This window comes from Ursus maritimus, unplaced genomic scaffold (genome assembly GCF_017311325.1).
Source record: "Ursus maritimus isolate PB19 unplaced genomic scaffold, ASM1731132v1 scaffold_28, whole genome shotgun sequence".
Lineage (NCBI taxonomy): Eukaryota > Metazoa > Chordata > Mammalia > Carnivora > Ursidae > Ursus > Ursus maritimus.
The window spans coordinates 23,627,341-23,651,661 of NW_024425341.1; the positions used below are offsets into that span (position 1 = coordinate 23,627,341).

At 40.2% G+C, this 24,321-nt stretch overlaps 1 protein-coding gene and 1 non-coding gene across 2 annotated transcripts in view; one reads left to right on the forward strand and one right to left on the reverse strand.

Annotated features, from left to right (window-relative positions):
• The window catches only part of CSMD1 (CUB and Sushi multiple domains 1), a 1,580,412-nt gene that overhangs the window by 1,046,136 nt on the left and 509,955 nt on the right, over positions 1-24,321 (forward strand). The window lies entirely within an intron of this gene.
• LOC121105669 lies at positions 13,707-13,808 on the reverse strand. The gene has a single exon (XR_005838304.1). It is a non-coding gene; the product is annotated as a U6 spliceosomal RNA (small nuclear RNA).

The following is a 24,321-nucleotide window of genomic DNA, read 5'->3' on the forward strand; positions in this document are numbered from 1 at the left end:
CCTTCATGGACCGTGCAGCCCAGTCCTGACAGCTTGTCCCAGGACCTTCCTGAGCACCGCCTGCCTGCAGAGTGCTCGTCCACATCCACGGTTCCTCATGGCTCTTCTCATCATCATGGGCACTTGGGGTGCTTCCCTCAATGGCTCTGGCCCCCACTGCTTCCTCTACCACTTGTTAGGAAAATACTGGTAGAGTATTTTCTGCCGAACGTATCACAACAATTGGTTGGTGTCCTATTTTCTCTGGCTACTCATGTAGGACTTTCAGTTTTCCTAGGTCTGGCTCTCTCGACATATTGTTCAAATCACTAAATCACTTCCATTCCTCTTGTGGATTTACTTTCTCTTAATATTTTCCACCTATGGATGTTCTGAAGCATTGAGTGTCCCAGTTAACATAACTAGACTAAGATAACAACCCTAGCCAACTCAACGAAACCTGGGTGCTACCATCCATTGGCCATTTCTACAGACTGGTCAGTTAGTCTTTTGACTGACCACAATGTTGAGATCACTATGGGAGTCATAGCTTCCCATTCTCATCATACTTAGTCCTGCCTTTTTTTGATTCTAAGCCCTTCTGGTTTTTTGGATCGGTCTTCACCTCAACACTGGGTCACTGCAGCAGCAGGCTCCCTGCCCTCCCAGCTCTGGCCCTTCTCCAGACTCCAGTCTGGTTTGCTCTAGCTGTCATCTTCCTCAACCCAATTGTGTTTATTGCACACACTCACCAAAGTGCCATAAGTGTTACCGTACTCAATTCAAACTTCATATTAAACTGGTCAGAATGGTTTTCAGGGTGTTTCCTACCACTTTCAGTAAGTACCTTTCTTCCCCTGCCCCTCCACCTCCCCTCTCCTTCTTCCCTTCCCCTACATCCTCCTCCCCTTCTCTCCTACCCCTCCTCCTCCTCCTCTCTTCCTCCTCCTCCTCCTCCTCCTCTTCTTCTTCTTCTTCTTCTTTTTCTTCTTCTTCTTCTTCTTGCTCCTTCTCCTTCTTCCCCTTCTTTTCCTTCTTTGTCTTCATCTTCTTCCAAAATGTAAAACTTATGCAGCTTTATTTTAGGATACAATTGCTAGAGATTGCCATGGTAGAATTGAACTGAAAAATGAAATTTATTATAACAATGACTTTCAGTAATCATAAAGTCAACATATTAAGATTATATATCTAATATTTGTTTATTCACAGTTATCATATGCATTTTTGCAGAGTTTTTTCCAGTTTTATTGAAGTATATTTGACAAAAAATTCTATAGTTTTAAGGTACAAAACATGATGTTTTGGTATATGTAAACATTGTGATTACAGTCAAGCTGAGTGACATGTTTATCACCTCATATAGTTACCTTTTCTTTTAAATTAAGTTAATTGAGTTACCTTAATTATGAGAGCAAATAAGATCTACCCTTTTGGCAAATTTCAAGTGTATGATACAGTATCATTACCATATCACAATGCTATACATTAGATCTCCAGAACTATTTATCTTGCATAACAAAAGTTTGTTCCCTTGGACCAGTATTTCCCCTTTTCTCTCACCTCATGTGCCTTTCTTCTCTTCAGACTTTTCCTTTCATTGTTCTTATGGAATAAAATATCATCTTCATTTCTGCCTCAAGTTGCTACTCTGAAAAAGAATACTTCTTGTCTATCCTCTGTCTTTCTATATTTTATCTATTCTATGAAAAGCATTGACTTAGATGGGAATGAGGTACAGTAGTCAAGAATTCATTATGTAACCCTTAAGGACACACACATACACATATTATCATTCGAAATTATACATGGATATTTCAGTTCTTTTCAAAAAAATAAAATAAAACACAGAATGTAAATGCCATCCAAATGCTATCATTTAATATATGAACAAATTAAATTCTACTCCCTGCCCCACTATATAGGAATCTGCCTTTCTGTGACTATATAAATATGGGTATTTGATTATTCATGTATCTGTACGTGTGCACATTTATGGGTGTGTGTGTGTGTGTGTGTGTGTGTGTGTGTGAAATACAAATATTATTAATGTCCTGCAATCCTTTGCTTATTTTTCACTTCATAAAACATGAACATCTCTCTAGATCTATTTATATGTCTACTTTACCCACTTTAATATCTTCAGAACGTCTATGTAAGTATGGGCACACTAAAACTTGTGCAGTCATTCCAGGTTAACAGATATTCCGGTTGTTTCCAAGACGTTGTTCTCATAAGCAGTGCTACAATGGACATCATCAATACAGTTACAGGTCCGACAAAGTCGGGTTGTAGTTGTTGACTACTCAAAGTCAGTATCACAGTCACAATCTTGCCTTCCTCATTAGCTTCCTCTTGTCTCAGTTGCCATGGATATCCTGCCTCTATAATATTGTCATTTTTGAGACATCTAGTCTATCTGATAAAGTCTCATGATAGTAAAGAAACTAAGGTACTAAGCAGATATAAGATTAGATTATGAATCAGCTACCTGTGTCACATCCTTTGCGTTTTATAAACTGGTTTATCTGAAGAGGCAAGTAACGACCTCCCAAATTATTATAAACTCTCTGAAAGAAAGTTACTAGTGTACTCATATTTCGGCAAGCTTCCGACGATGGTATATGCCTGTGGATCTGAAATACTGCTGTGTTAGTGTAGAGCCTATTTAAGTATATTCTCATGTATTCATAAATTAATACTACATTGCATTTAGTGCGACCTTACACTAACTGATGAAAAGCATTCAGAGTAGGTGGTTTTTTTTTTTCCTTACCATAATTTATTGGTTGGTTGGTTCGTTGGCTATCTGGCTGTCTGGTTGGTTTTAGGAGTCATATATATCTATTACTTGAATACATTCAGTTCTTCAGTGTCACTCTTTAAAAACACTTCAGATGGGGGGCGCCTGGGCGGCACAGTGGTTAAGCGTCTGCCTTCAGCTCAGGGCGTGATCCCAGCATTATGGGATCGAGCCCCACGTCAGGCTCCTCCACTATGAGCCTGCTTCTTCCTCTCCCACTTCCCCTGCTTGTGTTCCCTCTCTCGCTGGCTGTCTCTATCTCTGTCTAATAAATAAATAAAATCTTAAAAAAAAAAAAAAAACCTTCAAACCTTCAGATGGGCATCTGGGTGGCTCAGTCAGTTAAGCATCTCACTCCTGATTTTGGCTCATGTCATGGTCTCAGACTTGTGTGATGGAGCCCCATGCCAGTGTGGGGATCTGTCCTTAGTGGGGAGTCTGAGATTCTCTCTCTCTCTCTCTCACTCTCTCTCCTTCTGCCCCTTCTGCCCCTCCCTACTGCTCTTTCTCTCTCTTCAGATAAATAAATAAATAAATCTAGAAAAAAATCGCTTCACCTTACAGATGGTAAATGACATGTCTATAATATGAGGTGAACTACTTCTGGAATAGTAACCCTCTTCTATGCAGTCTTCAACACAGCACATATTTTCTACCTCCACTAATTTCAAGAAATAAGAATCATTTGTTTCCATTTAAAATAAGTAAATCTTTTTATAATTTTGTTAATTTCAAATAAGATTGATTTTTAAAATTAATGAAAGAAGTTCCATTCTTCTGTATTGAGGTATGAAGTAGAATTATTTTTATGTACATTAAATTATATGGAGTAAAAGTACAGTTTACATAGATATTCTGATCCTCTAAAGCAGCAGGCACACATGGATTATATTGGAGTATATTCATGTAAATATTCTTGTATCAGAATAGATCTGAAGGATGTGCATCAGATTTGAATCCTCTTAATTTATGAAAATGTCTTTTGCTTTAGTCTCCACATGTCTCCCCACTTCCTTTCATTTTATTCAGGTTAAACCACTTCTGAAGATGTTTGCAGTCTACCTAGAAAAGTTTTCAGATGTATAAGGGAAAGTTACCACAGTTCAGAGGGACCTTTGTAACTAACGGCCTAAAAACACTTTCTAAAAAGACATTTTTGAGGGGCACCTGGGTGGCTCAGTCAGTTAATCATCTGACTCTTGGTTTTGGCTCAAGTCGTGATCTCACGGGTTGTGGGATCGAGCCCCAGTGTCAGCCTCCCTGCTCTGAGGGGAGTCGGCTTCAAGAGTCTCTCCCTCTGCCCTTCCCCATGGCTCATGCTCACTCTCTCTCTCAAATAAATAAATAAATCTTATAAATAAATAAATAATCAAACAAATAAATAAAAAGACATTTTTGAGAACCCCTTAATTTGGCATCTACTACTTAGTTCAAAATGTAGTGGTGATGGAAGCTTCTTGAATGTAAAAATATGCAAAATTACAGGTCTGTGAGCTGATCTCATTTAAAAAAATATATACCATGTAAATGATAAATACATCAGTTTTCAAGCTTTGTGTCAAGACACTTTTCAAGTTTCCAATAATTCTTTGTCCTTCCTTCCAAATCATAATGCTGTTGTCCCCATGGAGAGCTCTGACCTCGCTTGGGAAACCACGCCTCTGTGTTTTGGAGGCTGGAAAGGATTCCACTGTGCCCATAAATCTACTCTTTCTATGATTGCTGCCCCATTCCTTCCATTACTTCAGAACACGAGTCCACAAAATCCTCTTCCTTGTCTTCAAACCTTTGCCGTGAAACACCTTGTCCATTCTAGACTTGGCCTTTCACGGCCGCTGTGGGATTGGGGAAGTCTTCAGGTCCAACAAGGGCTTCACCCTTCAGTATCTGAAAACAAGGCGGGAATTGGGAAAGCAGGATGGTGTGAGGCACCTGTGTCACAGTGCGCTTGCTCACATGCAGAGAGCATCAGATCCAAGTTGGCCACTGGCTGGAGCACGGAGGGGATGTGATGGGTTGGAGTGAACAGTTCTTGTCATCAGTCACATCTATAGACAGCATAACAAACCACACTGTAGGCTGGTATCCAGCTGAGCTATGAAGAGCAAAATATATCATCCAAAAAACTGTTTTTATACCTTTATTAAACAGATCGGAAAAGAGATTTACCAATACAGAAGTCATGAATAGGAGTAAAGGGTGAAATGACTCTGCATGTCCAGTAAAATATGTTGTGTTGTCCCAGGTTCCCAGAGGGCAGACTATGTCATTCATCCAGTGCACCCAGGATCACTTGTCCCCTGTCTCTACACAACGGCTTAAAGCCAATCAGTTCCAGGCTCACAAAATTTAAGATGTATATTGGCTTAAAAAAATACATTAATTCATTTGAATTTCCAAGTATCTCAAGGATGGGAGTGGGTGAGAGATGCTATCATACAGAAAAAACTGCCAGAAGATACTCACTGATACTGCCTGAAAAATTAATAGGTTTTAGAAACAGAAAGAGATTATGTTCACTATTTCACTGAATCCTTAAATACACTGTGTCATAGGTTCTATTATTAATGCTTTTTTCTTAAAGGTGAGAAAACTGAATCACAAAGACGTAAAGTCTACCTCCTTAACCACTATCCGTCACTGCCTCAGCTCCAGAAGCAGAGTGAGACAGGTGTGGAAATTAGGTACAGGCTCGTGCTGACAGACAGGTGGCTGGAGCATTCCGAGAAACAGGTCCTACTGTGTTCACGTTGAGAAGCGAGTAGTGATGTAAGGAGAGAATCAGGGTTCTGATGCTGTACCCCAGTTCTAACAAAGGAAGCAGAGATTCGCAACGTCTACACACGTATCATGTGTGCCCTGCTTATTTGTTTATTTGCTCATCATTTACTTACAGCACTCGTGGAGTGAGTGTCTGCATGCCAGCTGTCTAGGGTCACAGTGGTGCTCAGGACAGGTGCCGGGGGGTGCCATGAAAAGCAAACAAACAAGTAAATGAACTAAAAAAAATTGAGCAAAGAGATAGAGGTTGCTGAGGTCAAGGTCATGGATGTTAGGCGTCATGTATTGATGAGATTGTGTGCAAGGCGTTCTCTTGAGCTGAGCCCTAGAAAATGTGGGGATGGGGGAAGGGAGAGGGGAGGTTAGGGTAGGCATTGCCAAGGCCCTTTGGTAGCAGTGAGTTTGACATAAATGGGGAGCAACAGAAAGGCCGGTGTGGCTGGAATGAACAGGTGAGGGCAAAGTGGTGGGTGGCCGGATTTTGGACACATTTTAAGGAGGAGACTTCAGAAGCTTTGCTGATGATTGAGTATGGGAAGAAAAAGAACCAGAAAAATAAAACATGACTCCCAGGTTTAGGGATTGAGGAGCTGGGGGGGACAGTTATGCTATTACTCCTCGTTGTTTCAGAGAGACCTTCATTCCTTTACTCTCGTATTCTTTTTCCTAGCCTTTTACCTAGAACTCTTTCCAATCAAAAATAAGGAAAATTATAGTGAAATGTAAGAATATGAACATTTAAATAATATCAGGAACACATGTATCAAATCCCTATATCCAGATTTAAGAAATCTGCTCTTTTCCATTGCTGGCCTTTTTCTTTCAGGAGATGCGCTTATTCCTTTATTTATATTGTCAGTCTATATTTATTATACTTCAGTGATATGTCAGACCTGGGTAGAGCAAGACCTGGCTCTTCAGAGACCACAGGACCTAGAACAGGGGTTAGCAAACCTTTCCCCCCCAAGGTGACCTAGTATACATTGCAGGCTTTGCAGGCCACACACTGTCTTTGCCGTATTTACTTTGTATTTCTCCCACAACTCTAAAGAATGTAGAACCCATTGCTAGAAGGCCAGAAGGGATCTGGCACAGGCTGAATTTGGCCTGTGGACTGCAGCTTGCAGACTACTGGTCTAGAAGGAAAGCAGACGTGTAGGCACCCATCTGCAGCCACGTGCAATGTGTGGTAGGGGTCCTGCAGAAGGAAGAGCAGAGGGAGAAGCAGGGATGATACCAGGACAGTAGATCTCTACCAAGAAGGATGAGGCAGCATGGATTAGGGACATGGGGATGGGTCTATAAGAGCAGACAGTCAAGACAGGACATAGGCTGGAACATACAGGAGTTTGGTCCCTGCGATCACAGGGCTGGTGTCCCTTGAGGGCAGACACCTGCAGGGGCCTGCTGGGCCAGGCCGTGAAGCACATGCCTGCCTTCCTAACAAGAGTGCCATTCATTCTGAAGACTTAGGAGCTGGAAGACAATTCTAAGCTTGGAAATAACTCCACCAGGCTTATGTTTAAAAATCGTTTTTGTGGTCACTTCATGGAGAGTAGGGAAGGGCATGAGTTGCCGTGTGAGAGGCAGTGACGTGGCTCAAGCAGCTTTTCGTGGTCTATCCTGGGAGGAGGATTGGAGGTGATTTCCGGCTGCAGGGAACCTGGGGCCACATTGTCAGATGATGGCTCCCAGGATGGCAGTGCGCCAGCAACAGCAGTTGCCCGCGTTCCTTACAGTAGAGCGTGATGCGGGCTCCGTGCCTCTCTTCCTTCTGGCCGGCATTGTGGCCTGTTCTTCTGGGGGGTTCCCCTCTGCACAAAGAATACAAAATCATTTTCCTTCTTGTCCTTATTTTTTCCATTTATTTTTATTTTTTAACCTTTTTCAAATAGGCCACAGTCCTATCACAAATTTCTGCAGTAAGAGATGCTAACAAGACATGGTATGTGCATATAGTGTTTGTAACGGTAATTTTCTGTTTTTAAAACAGCAACCAAAAAAAAATATATAACGTTTTGTCAAACTATAAAATAAAATGAAGAAAAGCTCTGTTTACATTTCTTGAACTTAATTTTTTTCTTTTATTATTGTCATAAATGTTAAACACCTACAAGAAAAACATAATTAATTTCTCTTAAATAACTGGTTTAAGACAAAATAGCTTTTCTTTCTTTCATAAAGGTTGACTCAGTGGGTTTGACTAAAATAAAGGTAGTAAATATATTTAAATTAAATTATGTTATTCACAAACTCAAGTTTATTAATAATGAAATAGTAAAGTTACTATCTAAATAGTAAATCGGTAAGAATAGAAATGCCTAAAGTACAATTTTATACAAGATTTAAAAAAAATATTTTCTTATTGCATGATATAATCAAACACAGATATATGCACAATTAAAAAAATGTTATATGCAACTGTTGGGCTCTTGCTCTCTTATAAATCTATATACACCCAAGACGTAGGATTTTTATAAGTACAAACAAAACCAAGTGTATCCCTTTCATGTGAAAATTGTGCTTTTTTGTTGCACAATATTAGGTTCTCAGTTTAAAATTTATCTAAGCAGACATGGATTTCATTTTTTTACTGAAAAGAGAGTTTCTGCCTTCATTCTTGTTGCTTGAAAACAAGAAGCTTGCTCACACATGGAAGAAATTCACATTGCAGCCAAGGGGTCTCTGCTTTCAAAGACACAGGAGGATATCCCTCTTTCTCAGACCCCAAGATCTTGGGCAGGGGTAATGGTACCAGACCGCAGCTCACAGCATCGTTCGTCTTCTCTCAAAGTCCAGCTCTCCAGCTGAACAGAAGATTCAGAGAGAGGGTTCCTCACCCAGCTGAGCACTAATGCGAACAGGGGGATATACTAGTCAATCCCATTCCGCAGTCCTTCCAAGGAGGTTTGAAAAAGACAGGAGGTGTTTGACAGCCTTCCCTGTCCTAAACTCAAGCAGCCCTGGAAACAGTTCAGATTTTTCCTTTGTAACCATGGTTTCTCCAGTGTTCCAGTTTCCTTTTATATTCAATGATATCACTTAAAACCTAATCACTTTCTCCACAGGGCTGAGGAAACCCATTCAACAGATTCACTTGATGAAAACATGACTGATAATACTCATTTCTGCAGCTTTCTTGTTGTCCATCATGCTCTCTGTCTGTGTGTCCACAGTCTTGAAACATTCTGAAACTTGTCTTTATCTTACTATGTTAATTATTTCTTGCAGCATTGTCCAAAAGCTTTTTACGAAGTACCTCACTGCAAAGCAAATAAAGTGCTGTGAAAACATTAGGGGTTTTTGTTTGTTTGTTTGTTTTTGTTGTTCGTGTCGGCCATAGAGGCAAAACCTTCCGTGAGGTCAGCAATTGATGGGTATCATCTGTATAGACGCCAACACTATTTCTCCAAACCCTTAGTTTCCGGACAGGAAAACAGATCATTAAATACATCTTGGTCTTTGCCTTTTTAAAGCACCTACTCATGACAGAAAAATATTTTTTTCTTAATTTTTACCACCATTTTATTTGTTGGTAGATCTTTCGATGGAGAAGCTGTGTCATAGAAGTCATTCTCAGTATCAGGGCCAAGTCATCAATGTGTTGACTGATGATGCTGTGGAGAGTAGAACCATCCCAGCTCCTCATATTACGTTTTATCTTGGAATTCTCAATATATACTCACCGTAATTTTTCATGCCACATTACTAAGGTTTTACCAACTGTTTGACTTTGCCTTTTCTGGTCAATAAATTCTGCTACTAAGTGACTTGCTTCCTGAGGCTTTTCACCAATGTGACTTTTTGCTTCTCTGCAAAAGCTTTACTCTATTTGAGATTCCAGTAGCCGTTTAAAATAATCAGCACCATTACGCACCGAGTGACTGTGATTTGCAGTTAAGTGTCTTCAATTTTGCCAAAGCCAGTACTTCGTTTGTAAGCTGTTTTCCACTTGCAATGCACAGTGAATGGGACAACTTCAATTCCTCATGTAAAACCCGTGACAAGTGGCTTTCATTGTAAAGACAAAATTCCTTTTGTGTTTCATGTGAACTAGTGCCGTGTAATGATTCAAAAGATTGTAATTCTTAATCACTAACCTTATCAGAATTGTCTATACACCTAGAAAATTCCTCTTCTACTTCGCAGCTCATCTTTAGAAATTGCCAGTTTGGTCCGTCAGCTATGTGCACATGAAATCAGTAGTAATAAAATATAAAACTACACGGTGCCACACTGAACTAAATGAGCAGATCGGGAAAATATAGAAACTTCACAGTACCATTGACCCGTCAATCCACACAATTCACCCTTTACAATATATACATAAACATCAATGTTTGATGAGGTCTGTTGGGTGATGGTGCAAAAAATTTCTCTCTTACAATGAAATTGTTGTTTTAATAATTTATTGCAAAGTGGATCTTATTTACCTTTATAAGCCACTCAGTAACTTGTTAAGGGAAGTGTGGGGAGATGATTCAGGAACAAAGGGACACCATCAATATGGCTCTGTGTTCATCAGCAGCCTCCCAGCCTCACATTGGAAATCAAAAGTAGATTCGACCACATGAAGACAGTCTAACTGTGCGCGAATCTGGATACCACCCCTGCAGAATCACTAACGGATCTCTCATTCTGTGTTCATCACCCTGAACATTAGCACCACGTAGTAGGGAAGGTTCAAAACAGCAGTCTCACAAAACCACGTCCCGTGGTTGCCAACCACGGAAGCCTGGGCATCGAACAGTTCCCAGCAAGATATGCTGGCAATTCAAATGAACTGAGTGAGAGTCAAAAGGGAGATATAGATGCAGCAGTTATTTAGGAGGTGAAACTGATAGGATGCTGCAGGGAGGGTAAGGGGGAGAGTGAATTTCTTTAGACGTTTCTTAGAGTGCACCTAAATGACTTTGTAAAAAAAATCGTTAGATACTATGAAATATATTTATGCTGTAGCAGAAGTACTGGGTTTCTCCTGGCATCCCCTGGCTCAGAGCTACCCTTTTGGCAACCCCAAAACAGAGCTCCTGCTCTTCTGCCTGGAACTGGGATTTTCCAACCACTGATTCCAGAATTCCATCAGTCTTTTGTTTCTGAATCTGCTGGGCTCCTTAACAACAAATAAAGCGCCTTATTCATAACTGAACAATGGCATAAATATAGAAGTTTAGGGGAAGATGTTGGCTTGCACACTGGAGTTGAAATTTCTTGAGGCATTTCCCATTAAAACTAAGGAGTATGTATTCCAAGAGAAACAAGTGCGCAGTATAGAAAGCACAGTTGGGAACACTGCATGGTTCCAGGGTGCACCAGTACGTTGTGTAAGAATCACAATGCCCTGTGAGGACTAGTCCGGGAACCCAGGCATAGTTGAGTGTTGCTTCTATGGAAAAACTAATTCCAACTTCCTAGAGGTGAATTTATAGTCACATGTTGAATTGAAAGCCATTAAAATCTGAGACTATCTGTATTTTAATCAGAAAACAAGATTATCTAATAAGCATTTTTAAAATTTTTATTTAAATTCAATTAGCGCATAATGTATTATTGGTTTCAGAGGTAGAGGTCAGTGATTCATGCATCATGTGCCCTCCTTAGTGTCCATCACCCAGTTACCCCATTCCCCCATCCCTCTCCCCTCCCGCAGCCATCAGTATGTTTCCTAAGAGTCCAGTTTGTTTCCTTAAGAGCCTCTCATGGTTTGTTTCCCTCTCTGATTTTGTCTTGTTGTATTTTTTTTCCCTCTCTTCCCCTATGGTCTTCTGTTTTGTTTCCTAAATTCCACTTATCTGTGAGATCATATGATAATTGTCTTTCTCTGTTTGGCTTGTTCTGATTAGCAAAACACCCTCTAATTCCATCCACGTCATTGCAAATGGCAAGATTTCACTTTTTCGATGGCTGAGTAGCATTCCACTGTGTATCTATATACCACATCTTTATCCATTCATCTGTCAATGGACATCTGGCTCTTTCCATATTTGGCTATTGTGGACATTGCTGCTATAAACATTGGGGTGCAGGTGCCCCTTCGGATCACTGCATTTGTATCTTTGGGGTAGATACCAGTGGTGCAATTGCTGGGTTATAGGGTAGCTCTATTTTCAACCTTTTGAAGAACCTCCATACTGTTTTCCAGAGTGGCTGCACCAGCTTGCATTCCCACCAACAGTGTGAGAGGGTTTCCCTTTCTCGGCATCCTTGCCAACATCTGTCATTTCCTGAGTGGTTAATTTTACCCATTCTGACTGGTGTGAGTGGTATCTCATTGTGGTTTTGATTTGTATTTCCCTGCGTGGGTTGTTGAGTATTTTTTCATGTGTCTGTTGGCCATTTATATGTCTTTTTTAGAGAAATGTCTGTTCGTGTCTTCTTCCCACTTCTTGATTGGACTATTTGTTATATGGATATTGAGTTTGATCAGTTCTTCATAGATTTTGGATACTAGCCCTTTATCTGATATGTCATTTGCAAATATCTTCTCCTATTTTGTCAGTTGTCTTTTGGTTTTGTCGACTATTTCCTTTGCTGTGCAAAAGCTTTTTATCCTGATGAAGTCTCAATAGTTCAGTTTGCCTTTGTTTCCCTTGCTTTTGGAGAAGCGTTTAGCAAGAAGTTGCTGCAGCCATGGTCACAGAGATTGCTGCCTTTGCTCTCCTCTAGGATTTTGACGGATTCCTGCCTCACATTTAGGTCTTTCAACCATTTTGAGTCTATTTTTGCATATGGTGTAAGGAAATGGTCCAGTTTCATTTTTCTGCATGTAGCTGTCCAATTTTCCCAAAACCATTTGTTGAAGAGACTGTCTTTTTTCCATTGGACATTCTTTCTGGCTTTGTCAAAGATTAGTTGACCATAGCGTTGAAGGTCCATTTCTGTGTTCTCTATTTGGTTCCGTTGATCTATGTGTCTGTTTTTGTGCCAGTACCATACTGTCTTGATGATTACAGCTTTGTAATGGAGCTGAAGTCCAGGACTGTGATGCCACCAGACTTTTATAAGCAAAATTTTGGTTCAAAATGTATAAGACCTCTAGTTTCTTTTCTAGGAGTGTGCTTTTCTGGGTTTGGTATCAGGATAATGTTGGTCTCATAAAATGAGTTCAAGAGTCTTCTCTCCTCTTTAGTTTTTTGGAAGAGTATCAGACAGACTGATGTCAATTCTTCTCTAAATGTTTGGTAAAATTTACCAGTGAAGTCATCTGGTCCTGATCTTTTCTTTGTTGGGAGATTTTGGATTACTGATTCAGTCTCCTTACTAGTATCAGTCTGCTAAGATTTTCAATTTCTTTCTGATTCAGTCTTGTAAGTTGTAGGATTCTATGTATTTTTCCATTTCTTAGGGGTTGTCCAGCATGTTACTGTATAATTGTTCATAGTAACCTCTTATGATCCTTTGTATTTATGAGGTATCATTTATAATTTCCCCTTTTTCATTTGTAATTTTGTTCAGTTGGGTCCTTTTTCTTTTTTTTCCTTGGTTAGCCTAGCTAAGTGTTTGTCAATTTAGTTTATCTTTTCAAAGAATCAACTCCTACTTTGGTTAATCTTTTCTATTGTTTTCCTGTTCTCAATTTATCTCCGCTTTTTAAAAATTCTTTGTTATTTCCTTCCTCTGCTAACTTTGGGCTCAGTTTGTTCTCATGGGAGTTGCCTTATATGTAACTCCCCTACTTTGTCTTACAGACTTTTGACAGGGTACTTAAAATGTGTCTTGGGGTAGCCTTATTCAGGTTCAACCTATTTGGGGTCCGTTGAGCCTCATGGATCTTGATGCCAATTTGTTTCCTCAGGTTCAGGAAGCTTTTGGCCATTATTGCTTTAAATATATTTTCTGGGTCTCTATCTTTTCCCCTGCAATTTCATGTGATTTTTTTTTTCTTTTTAATGTGCCCCATAATATCCATAGGCTTTCTTCACTCTTTCTATTTTATTTTTTTCTTTTTGTTCCTCTCTTTGGGTAATTTCCAATGTTCTACCCTTCAAATTGCTGAGTGTTTCTTCTACCTGGTTGTCTACTTAGAAACTATTGAATACTTTAGTTCAGTTATTGTACATTTCAACGCTAGGAGTTTTTTGTTTATTTTGTTTTATTTTGATGATTGGTAGTTTCTTGCCAAGCTTCTTATTTTGTTCATGAAGAAAATATGGAACATTTCATGGATGCGCATGTCATCCTGTTCAGGGGCCATGCTAGTATTCTCTTGATTGTTCCAACTTTAGTAAACGTGTTGCTAAAGCATGCACCAAATGTATAGAAATACAACATATTGAGCTGATAAATAAATATTCTCTCTCTCTCTATCATTCTATATAACTCCCCATTGTTGGAGCACCTCTGCGGCTCATTTTGTTAAGTGTCTGACTCTTGGTTTCAGCTCAGGTCATGATCTCATAGGTCACAAGGTCAAGTCCTGTATAGGGCTCCACACTCAGCAGGGAGTCTGCTTGAAGAATCTCTTCCTCTGCCCCTCCTCCCACTCATGAGCTTACACGAACTCTCTCTCTCTCTCTCTCAGATAAATAAATAAATAAATCTTTCAATAAAAAATAACTCTCTACTGTTGAATAAGTTACTTTTTTTAAATGAAGGAATGCAGCAACGGTCTGTTCTGACAGAATGATTTAAATATTATGTTGTTGAATGTGAGGCTAATCCATTTCGATTTATAAATTCATGAGAGCATATTCTTCTGATAAAAATGCCTATTTATGTTTCACAGATTTTCTTTGTAAAAGAAAAAACCCAACATTTTACTTAACAGATGTAGAATACTAAGAACAAAGGGCACTTGAAAATCCTTAAGACCAGCTTCCTCATTAAAATAAAAAAAGCACATGGGGCACCTGGGTGGCACAGTGGGTTAAGCTCTGACTCTTGGTTTCAGTTCAGATCACAATCTCAGGATCATGAGATAGATCCCTGGGTTGGGCTCCCCACTTAGCACAGAGTCTGCTTAAGACTTTCTCTGTCCTCACCACCCCACTTCTCTCTCTCTCTCTCAAATAAATAAATAAATCTTCAAAAAAATAAAGCACACATAAATATTAACAAGTATGTACACATACACATACATACACACAATATTTTATCTGCTACTGTTTGCTAGAAATGGGGCCATTCACTGCAGCTGATTAGATGTACAAGTGAGAGATAATTTACTAGGGTTTGTTATATGTTAAGGTCCTAGACAGAGATCATTTTCACAGAATAATATACTTTGAAATTAATTTTATTTATTTATTGATTGATTGAAATTAACTTTATACTACCTTGATAAATTTCTCTGAGGGAGGAAAAGGAAAAAAAATAAGAATCAAGGTGACATATGAGAGAGGAGAGAAGTCAGATATTTTAAATACTTTCAGATTACACATAAAGTGATATTGATTCACAAAGATATCCACATTTATATTTTACTAACTAGGACATTTGGACTAGTACATTTCTGGATATCCCCTTCTTGCAATTGTTTCTTTCTCTTCAGGGAAATAAATAAATAAATAAGTAAACAAACAAACAAACTATTTTAAAAGTTGGTTATATTACCTATGTCCAACCCTTCCCTGGTCTTTCTTGAGCCCAATCTAGTTAAACTTCTGTCCTTCCCCCACACTGCACCAAACTAGCACTAGGCAGGTCCACGGTCTGTGGCCAGGTAGTCAGATTTGCTGGTCAGTTGTACACCTTGACCTGTCCATAGCACTTGACACAGCTGATCATGCCTTCCTCTCTGAACACTGCCTTCACTGACAACTTGGACACCACTTGTTGCTTCTCCTCCTGGCTACTCTTGCTTTCTCAGTGCCTTTACTAATACCACTTAGTGTTCCTCACCCTTGAATATTGGACAGCTCAGGGTCTGCTTTCTCCCATTGATATTCACTCTATATTGTAGCTTGAAACACTATAATCTATAGGATGACCTCTTCCAAAAATGTCTCTAGTCAGATTCCTCCTCTGAACTCCACGTGCATACATCTTATTGTCTACTTGACATCTCCATTTACATGTTCAATAAGCATTTCAAACATAACGTGTTGAAAACAGACCTAGATTTTCTCTCCAAAACCTGTTCCTGCAATCTTCTTGGAAAATGGCAATTTCTCTCTTTTAGCTCCTCAGGCTAAAAAACTTTATAGTTATTTCTAACTCTACTCCATCTCTCATATTCCACATCTATCTCTACCCATATATATACACTCTACCTATATATATACTCTCTCAATATATATACTCTACCCATCATAGACAGTATCCAACCTTCCAACACCTTTACTGTTAATCACAACAGACATCTCAGCAACCATCATGTCTTACCTGAATTATTGCAATTCTCTCCTAACAGATTTTCTTGCTTCTGTTTTTGCCCTTGTTCAGTCTATTCTCAACACAGAAACTGGAGTGATTCTTATTTAAAGTTACTGTACATCACTCCTCCACTCAAAACCCTCCAGTGACTTGTCATCTGTCTCAGTAAAAAATCAAAAGTCCTAATGATGTTCTTCAAGGCTCTGCATAAACCTCCCCCATCACTCCCTTGATCTCATGCCCTGCTGTTCCCACTTCACATGGCCCCAGCTCATCAGTGTCCTCGTAGTTTCTCAACCACGTCAAGCACACTCTGTCTCAGTGCTTTTGCCTTCTCCGTCTGAAATGATCTCCTCTTGGATATGAGCTGGCTTATTTGTCATGTGCTGTTGATCTCTGTGCAGCCTCGTCTGGGAGCAAATACTTTTCTTTCTTCCATACCTATTACCCTAGATTGGTGTTTCTCTCTGTGACTGCCATCATGGGACATGCAAACAGTCGTTGATTAGTTTGTTGCTTCTGACACTGCACTAGAAGGCGAGTAAGGACAGGGGTTGTGTCTGTCTCATTCACTGTTGCATAGCCAATCCCAGAACTTCGTTTGGAACATAGCAGATGCTCAAAAATATTTGTGGAATGAAATCAGAATGGAATACTTATCTTCAGAGTTGTGAGGGAAAAATATAATGCTAAAAAACGGAAGTGATTGACATTTTACTTAACATAATGTCTTCCAGGCCCATCCATGTTGTTGCAAATGGCAAGATTTCCTTCTCTTTTAAGGCTGAATAATATTTTGTTGTACGGATAGAATGTGTCATCTTTGTAAATGAGTCATTCATCTGCCCATGCACCTTTGGGTTGTTTCCATATCTTGGCTATTGTGAATAATTCATGATTCCTTCTAAAAGAGGCATCTAAATCCTCAAAGTAGATAATATGATGGTGATTATCATGGGCTGGGGGAAGGACAACATAGAGAGTTCTTGTTCAATGGGTATAAAATTATGGGTACAAGATGAGTACGTTTCAGAGATCTGTACACCATAATTTCTGTAGTTGACAATAAGATATTGGGCACTTAAAAATTTATTAAGAGGATAGATCTCAAGTTAAGTGTTTTTCCTGAAAAGAAGGAAGGGTGGGCACAAGGATATTTTTGGAAGTGATGGAAATGTCTATTACCTTGACTGTAGTGATAGTAACGTGAGTGTATGTATGTGGCCAAACTCATTAAACTGCACGCATTAATTATGTGCAGATACTGTGTGCCAATTATATTTCAATAAAGCTGAAGTAAAAAGAAAAATAAATAATACTAAAGAACTTAGGAGACTACGGGACAAATATTAGTTGATCAATAAGGGCTAAGTATGGATGTTAAGGTCAATCAGAACCCTTAAGATTGAACTGCTTCATAACAACATAATTCTAAAGGAATTTCCATAGGGAATAAAAAAATCTGGTGGATTTTCTGAAAAGGATGTGAGGCAAAGGAAAATAAATAATATGTGTGCACTAATACTGAAGTAGATAATTAGGAACAAATTTCAACTTTAAGAAAAATGATGTTGAGCTGTGTCTAAAAATAAGGCCTTTTGTTTTTAAGGAGAGTCAGTGTATAGCACCAATGTGACACGCAACTCCAGGTATTTATAACAAAAACTGTTAGGACCTAATTTAATTAACTCCCTCTGCTGTGTTGTCAAATGAGAGAGTTGCTTGGTGTGTAAGTTAAATTAGGAGATGTTGGTTAAAATTCAGAGTTTAATAAGCCTCAAACATTGGGAGAAGGCATTTTTCTCAAGACGAAGCTGTCATTGTGCTGCCTGCAATTCAGCTTAATTTCCAAGTGGGAAAACTCTGTCTGCAGCAAACAAGTTTACATACAATTCAAACCAGGGACAAGTCCACTTAGAAGAAAACACTGGGCTCTACACTGTAGTAGGGTACAGCACTGTTTTGTTTCAGATGCATATATAAGAAAGATGTAGAAGATGGTTTCTCAGTCTAGGAATAAGGTACATAGAATGGAAGAGTTACCACCTGAGCGTGACTGTGGCTGATTTAAAGGGGATCACTTCTCATGGCTTGGCTAGGGGAAATTGTCCACTGGGTTCTCAAGGTAGCTTGACACAACTTGAGTTTTCCATCATGCCGTATAGGTATTTTCTCTCTTTTTTCTTTTGTAATAAAAAAAGGGCCAGAGACTCTTATTTCAGAGTGTTAATATATCTTTAATTTTACATCACAATCCCACACTTTATTTGGTTCATAAGTGTATGACAAGATCACCCAAGGGTGAGGGACAGTGAAAGGAGCAGTTTTGAGGATTTGGGGTTAAGTAAAGCGGTTTGAATTCAATCCGTGAGCAAGTTACATGACCTCAGAGCCATGCTTACACTGGCATGTATAAGGTGAGAATCTTTACAGGAGCCATTCAGAGAGAGCTTGTGTGTAGCCTTCTTGCTATTACCTCTGTACTGCTATCAGCACTGGAAAAAGAGATTTGGACACACACACATATCCACTGTCATCGAAACTTCTAACCCGGTGGGTGAAGACTTAACCTTCAAACAAATAACATACACATTTTGTCAAGAAGATAAACCAGGGATGGAACAAAGCCTGAAGGGAAGGAGCAGTGATGTTTCATCTGTGTTAGTCATGGAGGTCTTTTGAGAGAAAGAGTAGAAGGGTCAAGGAAGAGGTGGTGGCCTGGTGGGGATCACTGCAAGCAGAGACATCAGCAAGTGCCAAAGCCCTAAACCAGAGGAGGTGGGCACGTCGGAGGGAGAGACACATTGTTAACCACAGGTGTAGGGCGACAGGTGGGGGTGGGATTGTCTGAGAAGGCGCTCAGTGATGGTGGAACGGACAGTTGCCTTTCAGGCTGTATGAATGTGTTTGGATTTTATCCTAAGTGCAAGGAGAAGCTACTGCAGCATTCCTGGAAAGGGTGTAATTTGATTAGTTTTGGAACCTGAAGGAGATTTCTGTGATTGCTGTGTGAAGAACCATTTGTGGGCAAGGCAGGGATGGAAGTCATGGGAGCATTCGGGTGAGAGACCACCCGTTCCCTCTGCTGGTGGAGAGGTGTGGCGGCTGCGGAGAGCATAGACAGAGAGCTAGCAGGGCCGCTAATGAACTCAGTGTGGGCGTGATGGATTGTTGCGGACTTTGCCGCATTGCTAGAGGGGCTGAGGCCCCTGCATAGGCTGACTGATTGGGATGGAGCTGTGTACCTTCGCTGGGTGTTGGAGACCAGAGGCAATGTGAATGCATGTGACATCCCACGTGCGCTCTTACATTGGGTTCCAGTTCACAGTTGCCGTGGGGAATGGTACATAGGCTGTGCTCAACGCATCTCCTGATATTTCAAGGGAGGTTGTAAATCTAGAATTTCATGTGTAATTCTCATTTCCAAGTGTTGGTTCAGAAACTTGAAACACTCTGCTTTCTAAACTATAAAGGTAGGATGGAGCCATATGGCCACCAGTTCTGCATCCTAAGCATAAAAAGTGCTTAGCACAGGGTCTCATGAATTTTTCTCTAACAAGGATATGATAAATGTCAGACTACATCATTACCCTTAGTAAATAAACAGCTTTAATGGAAGAAGTACTCATTATTTTATATTCAGAAAAAATAAAAGGAACATCAATGATGAAATATGGGAGAGGAGGATGTTGAATTAATTACAACGTGTTTATTGATTCGATGCTATCCAACTAAGCTTGTGCCAAGTGCTAATGGACGAGACATCTTCAACTGGTTAAGTGTCCCTGGTATCTTACCCCACAATTTCCAGCTACCACTGAGCAGTTAAAAATGTTTGATTCTTGATAATGTGTGAGGTGATACATGCTTTGTGCAAACATAAAGTGCTGTAAATCAACTTGAATGTGTGTGAAAAAAAGATGCTCCGTTAATGTCATGAAAGCAAATGCAATGCCCATTATTACATCATTTTAACGGCACAGCCGTCTCAAACACACAAGTCAGTATTAGTGGTTTTTTTTTTTTTAAGATTGATATGTAGGAGTTTTCCCACACATTTATGAGCCATTGTCTTAAATTCCTGAGGAAATCATTTTAAATATTTTTTCTACGGTGCAATTAGCTAATATATTACACGTGGTCAGTTTCTGGAATTCAGTGGGTGCTATTATTGCAGTGTGTGCTATTATTGCCTGATACCTTAGGTTGTATAAAAAAAGCACCCTGAACAATAAAATATCACAGAGTTGTGATAGGAACATAAGCCATTTAAGAAAGAAAGAATTCAACTCATTGTTCCCTAATGCTGCATGGGAAGGCTCTCAATAAGTCCTGACTCCTGCCAAGTCAGATTTCATTTTCTCAGCCTGGATTTCTCATCCGAACTACAGAAGGTAGACAATGCCCGGTGCCTCTTGCCAGCTCCGCCGTGGACGGCACACGGCTAGTAGCGTTCCAGCTGCTCAAGAGGGCAGTTGATCCACAAGATACGGGGCACCTTGGGCTTGTCTCCCATGTAACCTGGGAAGAGAGCATGCCCTAAGGGTAAACACTTTTTTGTTGTTGTTTTTTCCGTTCCTCAGTGACTACATTTCTGACCACTGCCACTAGATGGTAGTGACAGTTCACACTTCCACATTACAGCTATTTTCCACACTAGGCGTTATGAAGATTATACACACCATTTATTGAGTTTCTACTATGAGCCAAACCCATTCTTCATGTCGATAAGTATCCCATAGGGGAAATAAGGTAACCCCCAGTCATCAAAGCAGAGACTTTGCTCAGTGTCCCGCAGCGCACAGGTGGCCTTGTCTTCTGTCTCTATGCACATTCTTTCCCTTCCGTTTGGCAGACTCCTGAGTGATGGAATTCCAAAACCTCTCTTATGTGTTCACATGAAGTAAGGCCAGAAGCTGCACTTTCAAATATGTTGTAAAGAAATTGGATAAAATAAGTACAGATTCACATCACGTGCACACACTGATGAACTCAGCTCATTTAGAATTTGTATTGATGCTTCCAAGCGGGAGAAGCAAAGCTACCATCGCCTGTGTGCACGTCCCGGCAGTCTCGGGTTCTGCCGGCCAGAGGCTGGTGCGGCAGTGACAGCCACGGTCTCATGTAACACTCACGGAGTGTTTCCCACGTGCCGGAGCTCACATACCTATAACTTCAGTTAATCCTCACAGGAACCCTACAGGTACGAACTCCGAGGATCCCCTTCTGTGCATAGGAAAATAAGAAGTAGAGAGACACAGTAACATTGCCAGGCTCTCCAGCACACCGTGGGAAAGGGTTTTGGGACTCAGATCTCTGCTGACTTATCTAAAGCCACTGCGCTTGATTACGACCTGGCTGTTACACACAGCACACCTGCCACGAATTCTCATTCTTGTCAGCGAGATCAAGATCATGACTGGCCACAGAGAGGGGTGATGATGATAAAACAAAAATGTCCTTTTTTAAAAAAAAAAAAAAGATTTTATTTATTTATGTGACAGAGAGACAGCCAGCGAGAGAGGGAACACAGCAGGGGAGTGGGAGAGGAAGAAGCAGGCTCCCAGCAGAGGAGCCCGATGTGGGACTGGATCCCGGAATGCTGGGATCACACCCTGAGCCGAAGGCAGACGCTTAACAACTGCGCTACCCAGGCGCCCCCAAAAATGTCCTTCTACCAGCGGATATTTGCTCTGTAGCCCAACACCCACAATCGTTCTCATGCAGGAATGTGCATTATAATTAGGATCTTGGGTTTTGTAGCCAGACAGGTCTGGGTTCAAATCCTAGTGGCAGTTGCTTTCTGCTTCTGATCACCAGGGTTCCCCCCACCTCTCTATAATTCCAAGAAGGATGTCAATAATGAGTCCACCTTGCAATGCATTTGTAAAAATTAGAATTTACATGCAATCTCTTAGGACAGCACAAGGCACATGCTAGGTGCTCACACTGGTATTTTTATTACTATTATTTTATGCATTTTACATGGGAAAAATCAATCTAGTAGCATGCTTCTTGGAATGAGTACTGCATTTGTTTGGAATACTTCAAGCCCTTCGTGTTAGAAACTGAAACTCTTGGGTACAGGATTTCTGCAAAATTGTAGCAAAGGGAGAGAAACTGATCTGCCTTCAAGGAATAAAGAATACTCTATTGGCCCTGTAAAGGGGGCTTGGATTCTAGGGAAATGGGTGGGGAGATGGTGAGGAGGGTACAGGTGTCTTCCCAAATGTCCTTAAAATCTTCAGGAAAGTTACACTGTGCTTGTTGAAGAAGTGTGCTTTGTAAAACAAACAAACAACAACAAAAAAAAAAAAAAAAAAAAAAAAACTGTGTAGAGAGGAACTTCTCACTCAGATTAATGCGGGGCCAGCATTCACTGTCTACTGCCATGCAACACATTACCACACACGTGGCAGCTTACAGCGCCCTCATCGTCTCACACTTTCTCTAGGTCCAAAGGCTGGCATGGTGAGGCTGGGCTCTCTGCTCAGGTTCTCATAAGTCTGAAATGAAGATGTTGGCCAAGCTACAATCCCATCTGGAGTTTAGTGGGCTTTTGGGGACTCATTCAGTTTCTTGCAGTTGTAAGACTGAAACCCTCAGTCACGTTCTTGTTGGCTGTTGGCTGGGGGTCCTCTCAGCTACGTGAGGTCACCTTCAGGCCAAGCCAGGTGGCCTTCTCACACTGTGGCAGCAAGTTCGTCAAGGCAGGAGAAGGCCTCTCCAGGTGGCAACAGTGGAATCACATATATCATAGGGTAATGAAGGGAGCAACTACCCCATCAAGGGAGAGAGTGCCCCATGACCCCCACAGACCCTGACCACACTGAGATGAGAAGATTGCCCAGGGTGTGTACGCAGCGAATTCTGCCTACAACAGGATCAAAGACCACATCCACAGAGAGAAAAACATTTGCAGAGAACTCAAACTCAAACCTGGGGAAGCACTGAGTGAGGGTTCTTCGGTGGTAATGCTGTGCCTCTGCTGAGGCTTGAAGACAATCAGCAGAGAAATAGTATTCATGGTAAATACAGGCCACCAGAGAGGAAAGAACCCAAAAGGTTATTTGGGCTTCCTTCAAGTTAGGTGAATTGAAGAAATCACGCATTTAAAAAAATAAATAAATAAAAAAAATAAAAGACAAGAAGAAGAAGCAGCAAAGTGCAGATAATAGAAAGGTGATAAGATTCACTACGAAATCATTCTTTTATTAGTTATGTAGTGAAAGGTAAGGGGATGACTGCCCAAGCCTGTTGTATCATCTGCAAAACCTCCCTTCCAGGGCTGGATAAGTGAGATTGATCTGTCTTTATCTATCTATCTATCTATCTATCTATCTATCTATCTATCTATCTATCTATTATCTATCTATCTATCTCTCTATTATCTATCTATCTATCTATCTATTATCTATCTATCTATCTATTATCTATCTATCTATTATCTATCTATCTATCTATCTATCTATCTATCTATCTATCTATCTATTATCTATCTATGTATCATCATCATCTATCTACCTGTCTATCATCTATCTATCCATCTTTCTCTATCATCTATCATCTATCTAATCATCTTTCTCTCTCTCTACCGTCTATTATCACTCTATCATCTATCTATCTATCATCTATGTATCTTCTATCATCTATCCATCATTCTTGTATATTCCTGGCATATAGTAAATATCAAATTCAAACAAGGAATTAGACCCCCCTGGAATATTGAATTACATAACTCTGCCTTTGGACTGTAGCTGCCCTGCTTCCCCTACCCCTACACGGCCCCATCTTCAGGGAGTGCTCATCTTCTATAGCTCTGGGGTTTTTTCCAAAATTTATTTTGAAAACGTCTGTTTTACACTTCACCCAACAACAGCGAACTACACTTTTTCACGACGCGCACATGGAAGCTTCTCCAGGATAAACCATGCATTAGGCAACAAAACAGAATTCTTACATAATTTTAAATGTTTTAAGTCATGCAAAGAATCTTTTCCAATCACAATGACATGAAACTAGAATTAATAGCATAACAAAAACATGAAAATTCACGAATATGTGGAAATTTAACAGCACCCTTCAAACAACCACTGAGTCAAAAAGAAATCAGAAAGGAAATTAGAAACCGACTTGAGACAACTGAAAATGAGAGCCTGGCACACCAAAGCTTATGGGAAACAGCAAAAGTGGTGCCGAGAGGGGGATTCTTAGCCACGAACAATCGCTTTAAGATCTTGAATCAACAACCTAACTTTATGTCGTAAGGAGCAAGAAAAAAAGAACCCACTAAATCCAAAGCTAAGAGAAGGAAGTGATTAATGCAGAGTAGAGCCAAGGTAAATAAAATAGAGGATAGAAAGCAATAGAGAAAAGCAAGGTAACCAAGAGTTGTTTGTTCAAACCCCGATCAACAAAATTGACATTTAGTGAGATGGACTATA